The sequence below is a fragment of the Lithobates pipiens genome, unplaced genomic scaffold (assembly GCF_037356315.1).
Source record: "Lithobates pipiens isolate NorthernLeopardFrog02 unplaced genomic scaffold, aLitPip1_a1.2 Scaffold_27, whole genome shotgun sequence".
NCBI lineage: Eukaryota > Metazoa > Chordata > Amphibia > Anura > Ranidae > Lithobates > Lithobates pipiens.
Genome location: NW_027507788.1, coordinates 71,997,254 through 72,010,952, shown reverse-complemented (window position 1 = coordinate 72,010,952; position 13,699 = coordinate 71,997,254).

Sequence of the window (13,699 nt, the reverse complement as noted above, 5' to 3'; positions counted from 1 at the left end):
CCCTAGATCGGGAGAATTTCCTGGTCTAGGAGGGCTTGGTAGGGACGTGGGTCAGTCCAGAAAGCGTATTGCTTTATCTGTGAGGCTGACCGGGGTATGCGGCTAACGAAACCACAGTAAAACACAGAGAAAAAAGGAAAAATAAACCCAACGGGTAACAGTACCCCTCAAGTACAGTAGTACTGAGGAGACAACAAAAAGAAAAAGAAAAAAACACAGTGTCTAAAAGTGGTCAACTAAGAATCATGCTGAAATAGGGGAGAGAATCAGCAACAATAAACCAATTAAGTGTATAGAAGTCTGTCATCATAGTTAATCCTCTCTTGTGAAGAGGACACAGATTAGAGCCGTCTAGGCCAGTGTCCGTGGGTCATCCTCCATCTGGGCTTGTGTCACCTGGGGCAAAAACTAAAATAGCAAGATGGGTTAGAGCTATGGCAGCCTTGTGGTAGTCCTTTTCTACCCAGCCAGGGGCCCTTCACTGTAAGTGCTCACTACTTGTGTGGCTGTCCCAACCTGGGTATAAGCTGGAGGCAAACAGTTAAGGGGTGGCGCTCTCAGAAGTCAGTGTCGCAGAGTTGACCCTCATGCATGTTATGTGGAATCCCCGGGATGGCTAGTAAGTGTGCAGCAGGATCTTGTAATGCTAGCCCGAGTCAAAAAGTGTAGCAATCCATACCTTTTCCCTTTTCCTTGCTTTCTTTCTCGTTCAGCCATCCTTACTGGGCCTCGTTCTAGGCACAGAAAATCTGTATTGACGCCTATGTAGTGGCTATTCCCTACAGTCGTTTGCTGTGTCATTAACATCCCATAGAATATAACCCATTCACGGAACAGGAGAGCAGGTAGGCTACATTTTGAGTGTCGAGGTAACTATTACCAAGGGTGACAGGTACTCGGGTACTCTGATGGGCTGGTGACAGGTACTCGGGTACTCTGATGGGCTGGTGACAGGTACTCAGGTACTCCGACGGGCTGGTGACAGGTACTCAGGTACTCCGACGGGCTGGTGACAGGTACTCGGGTTCTCCGACGGGCTGGTGACAGGTACTCGGGTACTCCGACAGGCTGGTGACAGGTACTCGGGTACTCCGATGGGCTGGTGGCAGGTACTCGGGTACTCCGACGGGCTGGTAACAGGTACTCGGGTACTCCAACAGGCTGGTGACATGTACTCGGGTACTCCGACGGGCTGGTGACAGGTACTCTGTTACTCCAACGGGCTGGTGACAGGTACTCCGTTACTCCGACGGGCTGGTGATAGGTACTCGGGTACTCCGACGGGCTTGTGACAGGTACTCAGGTATTCCGACGGGCTGGCGACAGGTACTCGGGTAATCCGACGGGCTGGTGACAGGTACTCTGGTACTCCGACGGGCTGGTGACAGGTACTTGGGTACTCCGACGGGCTGGTGACAGGCATTCGGGTACTCAGATGAACTGTGACAGGTACTCAGATGGGCTGTGACAGGTACTCAGGTAGGCTGTGATGGGTACTTGGGTACTCAGATGGGCTGTGACAGGTACTCAGGTATTCGGGTACTCAGATGGACTGTGACAGGTGCTCAGGTACTCAGATGGGTTGTGACAGGTACTCGGGTACTCAGATGGGCTGTGACAGGTACTCAGGTACTCGGGTACTCAGATGGGCTGTGACAGGTACTCAGATGGGCTGTGACAGGTACTCAGATGGGCTGTGACAGGTACTCAGGTACTCAGGTACTCAGATGGGCTGGGACAGCTACTTGGGTACTCAGATGGGCTGGGACAGGTATTCGGGTACTCTGATGGGTTGGTGGCAGGTACTCGGTTACTCCGACGGGCTGGTGACAGGTACTCGGGTACTCCGACGGGCTGGGGACAGGTACTCGGGTACTCATACGGGCTTGTGACAGGTACTCGGGTACTCCGACGGGCTGATGACAGGTACCCAGGTACTCCGACTGGCTGGTGACAGGTACTCGGGTACTCCGATGGGCTGGTGACAGGTACTCGGGTACTCCGACAGGCTGGTGACAGGCATTCGGGTACTCAGATGAAATGTGACAGGTACTCAGGTACTTAGATGGGCTGTGACAGGTACTCAGGTACTCGGGTACTCAGATGGACTGTGACAGATACTCGGGTACTCAGGTACTCAGATGGGTTGTGACAGGTACTCGTATACTCAGATGGGCTGTGACAGGTACTCAGGTACTCGGGTACTCAGATGGGCTGTGACAGCTACTCGGGTACTCAGATGGGTTTGGACAGGTACTCGGGTACTCAGATGGACTGTGACAGGTACTCGGGTACTCAGATGGGCTGTGACAGGTACTCAGGTACTCGGGTACTTAGATGGGCTGTGACAGGTACTCGGGTACTTAGATGGTCTGTGACAGGTACTCGGGTACTCAGATGGGCTGGGACAGGTACTCAGATGGGCTGGGACAGGTACTCAGGTACTCGGGTACTCAGATGGGCTGGGACAGGTACTCGGGTACTCAGATGGGCTGACAGGTGCTCAGGTACTCGGATACTCAGATGGACTGTGACAGGTACTCAGGTACTCGGGTACTCAGATGGGCTGACAGTTGCTCAGGTACTCAGATACTCAGATGGACTGTGACAAGTACTCAGGTACTCGGGTACTCAGATGGGCTGACAGGTGCTCAGGTACTCAGATGGGCTGGGACAGCTACTTGGGTACTCAGATGGGCTGGGACAGGTATTCGGGTACTCTGATGGGTTGGTGGCAGGTACTCGGTTACTCCGACGGGCTGGTGACAGTTACTCGGGTACTCCAACGGGCTGGGGACAGGTACTCGGGTACTCATACAGGCTTGTGACAGGTACTCGGGTACTCCGACGGGCTGATGACAGGTACCCAGGTACTCCGACTGGCTGGTGACAGGTACTCGGGTACTCCGATGGGCTTGTGACAGGTACTCGTGTAAGGCTGACTGCAGGTTAAGCCTGTATTTGTAGGAGGAGTCAGGCTGCATAAAGCCTACCCTCCTCTGCCTCCTCCTTGTGGACGTCGGGTCTCGTGTGGCTGACGTCACTTCTGGCGGATCGGAGAAGGACGGCGTTCTGCTGTCATGGCGCTCGTGGATGGGGGGGGGGCGGCAGCCGCTGTCTGCACGGGGGAGCCCTCCACCCGCCTCCTTCTCCGGCTGCATCTGCTAGAGAGGGAGGTACCAGGGGGGGGCTCCACGAGAGGGACACGCCGTCCGCCCGCTTCTCCCGCTGTTCCGCTGGGAGAGGGGAGGATTCGGCTGCCATTAACTTCCCTGTCCTGGCTCTACGTGGGGGCCGCCTGCCCGCTTCTCCCCTCACATGTGCGGAGCACCCGCAGTTTTCTCCCAGTGTGTGGGGGGGGGGGATTGGCCGCCCAACGGCTCCACTCTCCCCATGCGGGTATTTCAGATTCGGTGGAGTATTCAAAAATGGCCATAGTTTGTAATGGTGTCTACCAACTCATTTATAAAGTCCTGGACAAAGGCAAAAGGAAAAATTCATATACTCCTCAACGTAAATTCCTAAAATGTACTAATGCTCAGTAAAAACTTCTAAAAGCAAATAGTGTTATCCTATGTGTCCATGCCACGTTTTGCTCTGCCCAGCGATTTCCCTGGTGAGGGGAGGTAGTCGGCCGCCGCCGGCTCCCCTTCTTTCCTTGCATGTTCGGGCGCCTGCCGTTTCTCCTGGGGGGGGGGGGGGGGGAGGTGATTGCATACTATCAAAAGGTTGCATACTAATGAATTACATTCAAGAAGCAAATGAGATGCATGCAGGTGTCATTTTCCAGGGAAGAGGGAGATCAAGCATTGCACAAACAGCAAGAGAGAAAGGAAAGCAATCTTGGCACATGGAGCAATGGAGGAGGAAGGGCAAGCCAAGCACATGCGACTTTGGGAATGTAGTTTCATGTATGGATTGCACTGCTTGTAAATCACATCCTTCGCCCGCAATTTTGACGAGCAAGATCTTGACGGGATCTCCTACATAACTAAGATGATCCTGCGCCACGGGATAGAGAAAGAAGAGCATTAAAAAAAAAAAAAAAAAAGAATTGCACGCTGAAAGCTTTACAGTGCCTGGGGGGGGGGGGGGGGGGAGTTCATGGCCCTTGACATTCCCCACATTTTGTCATGTCAGACAGCAATCAAAAAAAAAAAAAAACCTGACTATGGTTCTATCTCTTCCCTCCAGCCGCACCGCCTGAGCTCCACGCGGCGTGCCCCGCCTGAGCTCCACGTGGCGTGCCCCTCCCTCGCCTGAGCTCCACGTGGCGTGCCCCTCCCTCGCCTGAGCTCCACGTGGCGTGCCCGCCTGAGCTCCATGTGGCGTGCCCCCCCGCCTGAGCTCCACGTGGCATGCCCCCCGCCTGAGCTCCACGTGGCGTGCCTCCCCGCCTGAGCTCCACGTGGCGGGCCTCCCCGCCTGAGCTCCACGTGGCGGGCCTCCCCCCGGCTTGAGCTCCACGTGGCGGGCCTGAGCTCCACGTGGCGGTCCTCCCCCCGCCTGAGCTCCACGTACCATGTGCTATTTTGCGTTCTTGTGCTATTTACGTTCTTGGGCAGGTTTTTGCGTTCTGGTGTTATTAATATTCTCGTGCCATTCATGTTCTCGTACTATTCACGGTTTTCCCATGCAGTTTTACATTCTGGTGCATTTCATGGTTTTCCCATGCGATTCGGTCCCATGCGTTTCCGGTCTCAGGCCATTCACGTTCTCATAGCGATTACGTTCTCAAAGCATTACGTTGTCATGCATTTGCGTTTTCATGCATTTACATCTTGCAGTTGCGGTTCTTGCAGTTGCGTTTCTAGCAGTTGCGGTTCTTGCAGTTGCATTTCTTGCAGTTGCGTTTTCTCTAGCAGTTGTGTTTTCATGCATTTGCATCTTCTTGCAGTTGCGTTTTTCATGCATTTGCATCTTCTTGCAGTTGCGTTCCTCAAGCAGTTGCGTTTCTCGGGCAGTTGCATCTTCATGCATTTGCGTTTCTTGCATTTGCGTTTCTTGCATTTGGGTTTCTTGCATTTGCGTTTCTTGCATTTGCGTTTTCATGCAGTTATGTTTTTGTTTCGTTTTACTTTTTCATGCAGTTATGTTCTCGTTCGTTTACATTCTCATGCAGTTATGTTCTCGTTTTCGTTTTACGTTCTCATTCGATTTGACGTTGTCATGCTTGTTGTTTTCACGCACGTTGCTTACGGTTCTTACGCAATTTTGTTTTCATGCGATTTGGGTCTCTCATGTGTTTTACTTTTCTTATGAAGTTGTTGTTTCTCATGTGATTGATGGTTTTCCATGCAATTTTACGGTTTCTCATGCAATTGCGTTTCTCGTGCGTTTCGCAGGCAGTTGGCGGTTTTTGAACGATGTGCAGTTCTTACACATTTATGGTTCTCAGGCATGTTACATTTCTCATGCAATTTACGTATCAGATGACACAATACTACGACAGGGATTGGCCAAGTTACCTTTCCATCTTCCCTGCAACGCCAGTGATGGCGGACGTTGTTCGGAGATCATCGCCAGACTTTACGGGTATCCGGAGCTATTGGAGGATAGGGACGATCCACAAGTGAGTTCCCAGATAGCCGTGGAGGAAAAATATGCACACAGAGGATCTGTCCACCCCCGGAGAGGGTATCCCCATACACGTTGCTGACTCTGCTTGTGAGGGGATCCACCGATTCCAGTAAGGACCCACGCGCATTAAAATATCAAGAAAAGTTGTTTTTCAAGATTTGGGACAAAAACATTTGATCTGATAAATGGATTGAAATTTTTATTTTTTATTTACAATTTTGTCACTATTTGTTTAAATTTTTGGCTTTTTTTTCACATTAATAAGCTTTCTGTTATTATCATTGGACTAGTATAGGATTAATTTTTTCTCTGGTTGGCTGTGCAGTTCATGGACTGTTTACAAAGATATAGGAGAGTTTATATAGTTAATGATTACCGACATGGTCTATGTAGGTTTATGTATCACTATATGTATCACTACATTTAAGCTCATTTGGGAGTGTTCACAAATATTTAGCGCAGCAATATTTTTATTTTTTGTTTGCTTTCCATGTTGATATTTAATGGTCTTGGTGCAGCTTATTTTTTATTTTTTATTTTATTAAAGTTTTTTCTAGCGCGGCATATTTAATTTTTGTACTGGTTTTAATGTAATGTCTGGTCCCAGCAATATGGATGAAAAGCATTGAGAAAAATGACATGGGTATCCCCCTGCCCATTAACAGCCCCTTTGGGTCTTGTACGGATATTAAGGGGAACCCCGTACACAAATTAAAAAAATGAAAGGTTTGGGGCCCCCAGGCTCTATATACTCAGAACAGCAGTATAAAAGTGGTGCAAACAAGACAGGAACTGTGTAGGTTAAGGTTTGTTATTAAGTAGAATCTGTTTGTAATTTTGAACTTTTTAAACTGTAGCTCCAGTCAAAAAATCTATTTTTAAGCTTTTTGGAAAACATAGGGAAGGCTTATCACCCCTGTAACTTTTTTGCTGTCTGTGCACCTCTTCATAAGATTTCACCTCACTTTCTGTCCCAATGACAAATGTTTTTTGAAAATGTGGGTTTTTTAGTAAAACAAGGTATGGCATAAAGCATCAGTGGAGAAGAGACACGTTTTTCCCATATCAACTCTTACAGGAGAGAATTTCCCTTCCTAGGGGTAGATTTCATCTCACTTCCTTTTGTCTCCTTCTGTTTGCAAGTAGGAGACGTTTGTAAGTTGGATGTTTGAAAGTAGGGGCCTGCCCTATATGCTCTGCAGAAATTTGGGCCTAAGATGTTGGTGTTGCCACAACACTGTAAGCCCTCTAGTGACAGCGCTGGAATGCCCTGCTGTGAACTATTATATCAAGAATTGTAATTACATGCCATTATTGAACAGTGGTAGAAAAATTGGGCCTTTGGTGGTGGTGATGGTGCTGGTGCCATAACACTGTAAGTCCTCACAGTTACTCTTGGTGGGTGCTGGAACAGGCCCTGCTGTGAAATATTATATCAAGAATTGTAAGTACATGCACCTGTTGAACAGGAGCATAAAAATTGTGCCTTAGGCACTGGTGCCACAACACTGCAACATCTTACAGAAACTCTAGTTAGAGAGCAGGAATGACCCCTGCTGCAAAGTATTGCATCAAAAATTGTAATTACACGACCCTGTTAAACAGAGGCTGAAAAATTGGTCCTTAGGCACTGGTGCTGGTACCACAACACTGCAACCACTCACAAATATTGTAGTTGAGCACAGTAATGAAACCTCCTGCAAATTATTGCATCAAAAATTGTAATTACATGCCTCTGTTAAACAGGGGCTGAAAAATTGGGCCTTAGCTACTGGTGGCGGCGCCCAGAACCAAAAATGTTCTTACAAGCTATCAGCATGATCATTGAGGAAGAAGAGGATAGTTATTCAGCATAACAGGATAGTCACTCAGCATCAGCATAGGCTTGAAGGGATCTGACATTTAAAAAAAATATTCGGTTACATCAGCATCAGGTGCTTAGTAGCTGGTGGTGATCCAAGACTGATTCATTTTTATGAAGGTCAGTCGATCAACCGAGTCAGTGGGCAGGCGCACCCTGTGATCAGTTGCAAAGCCTTCCGAAACAAAGCTGGATGCAGGACAGGCCAGTAGCTCAATTGCATACTGTACAAGCTCTGGCCAGTGATTCATCCTCAAGACCCAGTAACCCAGAGGATTTTCAGTGGGAAAGGTGTCCAAGTCTTATCTTGCCCCTAGGTATTCCTGCACCACGTAAATCAGATGCTGGCGATGGTTGCTGGAACCAATCATACCTTGGGGCTGGGAACTAAAAAATTGTCTGAACGCATCGGTCAGACAGACACCTTCTCCACTGCTCCTTCTGTGACTGACCGAAGCCTCAGCAACACGTTGCCCAGGACCAGGAATTTGTAACCTCCCAGTCTCTGGGAACGCGTTGCACAGACCTTTCTGCAAGGCCTCCCAAAGATGTTTCATCCTCTGCTCCCTCTACGATGGCAAGATAAGATCTGCAACCTTACCCTTGAAATGTGGATAAAGGAGAGTTGCCAGCCAGTAATGATCTCTCTCCTTGATCCGATGAATACAAGGATCCTTTCGCAGGCTTTGTAGGATCAGGGAGGCCATGCAGCTTAGGTTAGCTGAGGCATTAGGTCCCGAGTCCTCTGGGACACTAAGGACAACATGATTCACAGCCACCTTCTCCCAGCCATGTACAAGTTCATGGGTTTCTTGGGACTGTAAATGATCCCTAAAAGACTGCTGCTGATGCTGAGTGCCAGGCTCCGCCTTCATGCAGACACAATCCTCCTCCCCGTCCTCTTCCTGTGTGATTGGCGGGCCAGCAGGCACACTGTCTGGATAAAGGGGCCTTGAGAGGCAAGGAATCATCCTCTTCCTGCCTCTGTTCTGCCTCAAGTGCCCTGTCCATTATTTCACGCAGCGTGTGCTCCAACAGGTGGACAAGAGGGACAGTGTCACTGATGCATGCACTGTCACTGCTCACCATTCTCGTGACCTCCTCAAATGGTGACAGGACAGTGCATGCATCCCTGATCATGGCCCACTGACATGGGAAAAAAACACAAGCTTCCCTGACCCTATCCTGGTGCCAAGGTCACACAGGTACTCATTGATGGCTCTCTGCTGCATGTGCAGCTGCTGCAGCATGACCAATGTTGACTTCCACCTGGTGGGCATGTCACAGATTAGGCGGTTCTTGGGCAGGTGAAATTCCTTTTGGAGGTCAGCCAGCCGAGCACTGGGATTATATGACCGAAGGAAATGCACACAGACTTTCCAGGCCTGCCTCAGGACATCTTGTAATCTTGGGTACCTGTCCAAGAACCACTGCACCACCAAGTTAAGGATGTGAGCCAGACAGTCATTTGCCCCTGTTGGGGGGCAGAGAGGAGGTTGGTGCCATAGTCACAAACCACCATTCCTGGCTTAAGCTGGCATGGCGTCAACCACCTCTCGGCCTGCCCCTGCAAAGCTGACAGGATCTCTGCCCCAGTGTGGCTCCTGTCCCCCAAGCACACCAGCGCAAGCATGGCATGGCATAATTTTGCCTGTGTACTTGCGTAGCCCCTTGAACGCCTACGGAGCACCACTGGTTCCAAGGACAAAGCACAGGAAGAGGCCATAGAGGAAGAAGAAGAGGAGGGGGTGGAGGAGAGAGGTGTGTCAGAATCACCAGTAGTAGCATTTTGGAGGCGTGGTGGGGGAACAACTTCCAACACTACTGCACCTTGTCCTGAATCCTTCCCAGTTGCCAGAAGATTCACCCAATGTGCCGTGAAAGATAGGTAACGTCCCTGTCAATGCCTGCTGGACCATGAGTCAGCAGTAATATGCACCTTAACGCTGACTGCCCTGTCCAGCAAGGCCAAGACATTGCCTTCCACATGCTCGTAGAGAGCCGGAATTGTGTTTGGGAACCTGCTATTGAGGAACCACACATTGCACAAACTCATGGAAGGGGGCAGAGTCTACCAGCTGAAAAGGCAGCAGTTGAAGTTCTGGAAATTTAGCCAAGTTAGCATTCAACCACTGGGCATGTGAATGGCTGGGAGTGAACTTCTTTCGACAGTGCTGCAGCTGGGGCAAGGAAATTTGCCTGGTACAATTGGACGTCGGTATACCGATAGAAGATTGCCCGCAAGTACATAGCTGTGACACACCTAATTCTACACCTTCATTCCTCTCAGTGCAGGTTTCAGAGAGGACTGAAGGTATAGTGGGGTTGGAGATCCCAGCTGATGAGGAGCAAGGAGAGGTCCTCTTTGTTCTTTGGTGTGGGTCTTTTAGGTATGCTTGCCAATGAACTGCATGGTGGATTGACATGTCTGGTCAAGCATTTGGTGCCCAAGCGGCTGATGTTTTGGCCACGCTAGATACGCTTGAGACATGTTGCAAATAGGAGCGATGCAATCTGATGCACTCATCTCAAAAAAGGCCCAACCCAAAGAAATTTTGGAATAATGCGGAGAGGCAGCACCCTGCACATGCGTAGCTCTGCGGTGTGAGGCAGTCGGTGTGCTGCCCTTAAGCTGACCCATGGAGGGCATCCTGCCTCGTTGGAGGTGTGCCTCCTCCTCCTCCTCTCTCCTATCAGGCACCCACGTGGGGTCAGTGACCTCATCATCCCCTCCCTCCTCAACACTGAAGCAAACCTAGCAGTATTCTGCAGCTGGGGGTACATGACTGCCAGATTGATGTCCTTCTTGGGCATCCCCTCTCTCTGGGGCCTTATGCCGCGTACACACGATCGAACTGTATGACGTACTTAGTCCGTACGTCATACAATCCGACGGACAATCCGGCGTACTTTCCACTGAACGGACTTGACCACACACGGATACACAAACAGTCCGACAAGACGGGACTAGAAATAGGAAGTCCAAGACACAGCAAAGCACCCTTTGGGCTCCTTCTGCTGACTTTGCGTTAGTGGAAGTTTGGTTAGAGACGATTCGCGCTTTTCAGACTTCAGCTTAATTTGTCCATTTTCTGCGGTGCAGTCTGCCTGTGAGGTTTGTATCTGTCTTTCGGTACGCGTGGATCAGTTGGTACCTGTTGTTAGGCGCTTCTGGTCCGCTTGTTTCTGGGTTTCAGATTGTTCTTCATAGGTCTGGCTGTTCTTCAGTGCGTTCAGTTAAGCTTGTTTGTCCAGCCGACTGTTTCAAAGCCATGGAGAGTGGACGTACTCGTTCGCGAGTTCGTGCTATATGGGGGCTTGGTGTTGGGGTTAATACTTTGACCCGAGCCCAGTCTGTGAACAGGGCGAGGAGGAGTTCATGGACAAAGAATTGGTTGCGCCAGCGCGACCAATTCTCGCATATGCCTTTACTCCGTGAGATCCGTGAGAATAATCCTGATGATTTCAGGAATTATCTCAGGATGACGGACCCCGTTTTTCACCGTCTGCTGGCTTTGCTGACCCCTTATATCAGCAGGCAGGATACCTGCTTGCGGCAAGCCATCACTCCGGAGCAGAGGCTCGTCGCCACGTTGCGCTACTTGGCGACAGGGAGAAGCCTTCAGGACCTCAAGTTCTCTACAGGCATCTCCCCCCAGGCTCTGGGGATCATTATTCCAGAGACCTGTTCTGACATTATTCGGGTCCTGCAGAAAGAATATATGAAGGTAAGTTTGTTCTTTTAATATTGCATTATATGCATTGTATGTTTGTATTAATTTCATCATGACTTTTAATATCCATGACAGGAATATGCTGTGAATGTCCCCTTTATATGAATACATGCAATAGTTTTTTGATGTATTTATTTTTTTTTTTTGTGTCATTTTTTATAGCTTTTACCTTTTTGTGTCCCACGTGCATATTTGCTTTCACTAACGTCCCCAGCATGCAATCCTGGGCCCCTATACACCCACAGCCGAGACTGTTTTTCTCTAATTCATATTGTCAGCTCCATTGTACTGTTTTACTGCCCCCCCACCCTTTTGGAATTGGTTTCAGGGATTGTATATGCATTAATTAGGCCCCCACCCCACTCAAATTGGTTGCAGGGATTGCATACTCATTAATTAGGCCCCCACCCCACTCAAATTGGTTGCAGGGATTGCATACTCATTAATTAGGCCCCCACCCCACTCAAATTGGTTGCAGGGATTGTATACTCATTAATTAGGTCCCCACCCCACTCAAATTGGTTTCAGGGATTGTATACTCATTAATTAGGCCCCCACCCCACTCAAATTGGTTGCAGGGATTGTATACTCATTAATTAGGCCCCCACCCCACTCAAATTGGTTTCAGGGATTGTATACTCATTAATTAGGCCCCCACCCCACTCAAATTGGTTGCAGGGATTGTATACTCATTAATTAGGCCCCCACCCCACTCAAATTGGTTGCAGGGATTGTATACTCATTAATTAGGCCCCCACCCCACTCAAATTGGTTGCAGGGATTGTATACTCATTAATTAGGCCCCCACCCCACTCAAATTGGTTGCAGGGATTGTATACTCATTAATTAGGCCCCCACCCCACTCACCCACATAACTTATGTCCCCTGGTCCATCAGAGGGCTGAGTAATCTGGAAATTGGGCCGTCTATTTGTTTTTTTTATGCAAAACATTTTCAATATTTATGTTTAACTGCTGTTCCAAAATGTTTTTGAGTTTTATTTGTTATGAATTGTTTTGATTTAATGACTATTTTTTTTTTTACCTGTGTTTGACTCCCCAGTTTCCTTCCACGCCACAGGAATGGCAGACTGTGGCTTCCCAGTTCGCTGCCCGTTGGGACTTTCCCAACTGTGGAGGGGCGATCGACGGGAAACATGTGCGGATTGTGCCCCCACCCCATTCGGGGTCCTACTACTGGAATTATAAGGGGTTCCATAGTGTGGTGTTAATGGCGGTGGTGTCAGCACAATATGACTTTCTCTATGTGGATGTGGGGAAGAATGGCCAGATGTCTGACAGAGGAGTGTTTAGGCAGACCGAGTTCTGCCACCGTCTCATCACTGGTGGCCTGGACTTGCCACCAGATGCTGATAATGTGGAGGGTCTACCTTTTGTTTTTATCGCTGATGAAGCGTTCGGTCTGAGTGACCATTTGATGAAGCCCTTCCCCCAAAGGACCCTCACCCCGGAGAGGAGGGTTTTTAATTACCGGCTGGCCAGAGCAAGAAGGGTTGTGGAGAATGCCTTTGGTATTATGGCCAGCCGGTTCCGTCTGTTTTTGACAGCAATAAACTTGGCAGAGTACAAACTGAACTATGTCATTCTCTGCTGCTGCATTTTACACAACTTTTTAGGAAAACATTCTGGAACCCATTACCTGCAGCCAAGTGGGCCTGAGGCCGGACTAATGCCAGAACTCACAGGGCTGGATCATGCCCATCCTGGCTTAGCCCCCCAAACAGCACATGAGGTGCGTGACCAGTATGTCACCTATTTTAATGGTAGGGGGGCTATTCCAATGCCAGCTGAGCAATAAAGATTTCCTTTTCTTTAAATATATATTGTCTGATCAAATTTTTAAGTTTGGTTCTTGTTTGCTTTTCAAGGTGGTTGTCTCCTACATTCTCCTAATTCAGGGATATGCAATTGGCAGACCTGCAGCTGGTGCAAAACTACAAGTCCATCATGCCTCTGGGTCTCATGCTTGTAGCTGTCAGTCTTGCTATGCTTCATGGGACTTTTAGTTATTTAACAGCTGGATTTCCACTAATTGCATATTCCTGTCATAGTGCATTTGTATTGCAAAGTGTTTATTTTTATTTTTTTCAATAGGAAATAAGGTCCTTTGTCACAGAAAACACAAAATTACTTCCCAAAAAGGTATTGAGTATTGAAAGAAGGAGACACACACACACACACACACACACACATATCTTTTTAGAAAAGTTGTAATAGTGCACATTGAAACAAGTGCCTTTTTTTTTTGTTTTTTTTGGTAAACAATATAGATTTTTTGTAGTAAACAATATATTATTTTTCTAATTTTTTGGTAAACAATATAGATTTTTTGTAGTAAACAATATATATATATATATAATTTTTTTTATTTTTTATTTTTTTGAAAAGAATAAAAAATCTAGATATATACACACATACATATTTGTTGGATGTTAAAAGTTGAACTATTTACATAAAACAAGGGTAAAAGCCAAATTTAGAAGATGTGCACCAAAAATTGGTAA